The sequence below is a fragment of the Arachis ipaensis genome, chromosome B4 (assembly GCF_059453495.1).
Source record: "Arachis ipaensis isolate K30076 ecotype BB chromosome B4, ASM5945349v1, whole genome shotgun sequence".
NCBI lineage: Eukaryota > Viridiplantae > Streptophyta > Magnoliopsida > Fabales > Fabaceae > Arachis > Arachis ipaensis.
In genome coordinates, this window is record NC_142439.1 from 41042090 (window position 1) to 41042982 (window position 893).

General features: G+C 39.2%; 1 non-coding gene across 1 annotated transcript; it reads right to left on the reverse strand.

The window, feature by feature from the left end:
* Nucleotides 1–549: 549 nt before the first annotated feature.
* Nucleotides 550–657, reverse strand: LOC148567298 (small nucleolar RNA R71). The gene has a single exon (XR_015883009.1). It is a non-coding gene; the product is annotated as a small nucleolar RNA R71 (small nucleolar RNA).
* Nucleotides 658–893: the final 236 nt, after the last annotated feature.

Below are 893 nucleotides of genomic sequence, written 5' to 3' on the forward strand. Positions count from 1 at the left end.
TTTCATATGAGCAAGAACAAGAATAAGGACATTCTTGTTGAAGCTGATCCTGAACCTGAAAGGACTCTGAAGAGGAAGCTAAGAGAAGCTAAAGCACAACACTCCGGAGAGGACCTTACAGAGATTTTCGAAAAAGAAGTAGACATGGCAGCCGAACCCAACAACAATGGTGGAGATGCAAGGAAGGTGCTTGGTGATTTTACTTCACTAACTTCCGACTTCTATGGAAAAAACATCTCAATTCCTACAATTGGAGCAAATGACTTTGAGCTTAAGCCTCAATTAGTTTCTCTAATGCAGTAGAATTACAAGTTTCATGGACTTCCATTGGAAGATCCTCATCAATTCTTAGCTGAATTCTTGCAAATCTGTGACACTATTAAGATCAATGGGGTTAATCCCGAGGTCTACAAACTTATGCTTTTCCCCTTTGCTGTAAGAGACAGAGCTAAGATATGGTTGAACTCACAACCTAAAGAAAGCATGAACTCTTGGGAAAAGTTGGTCAATGCTTTCTTGGCCAAATTCTTTCCACCTCAAAAGTTAAGCAAGCTTAGAGTGGAAGTCTAAACCTTCAGACAGAAGGAAGGTGAATCCCTCTATGAAGCTTGGGAAAGATACAAGCAATTGATTAGAAGATGTCCTTCTGACATGCTTTCAGAATGGAGCATCTTATGTATATTCTATGATGGTCTATCTGAATTGTCCAAGATGTCATTGGACCACTCTGCTGGTGGATCTCTTCATCTGAAGAAAACACCTACAGAAGCCCAAGAACTCATTAAAATTGTTGCAAATAACCAGTTCATGTATACTTCTGAAAGAAATCTTGTGAATAATGGGATGACTCAGAAGAAAGGAGTTCTTGAGATTGATACTCTGAATGCCATATT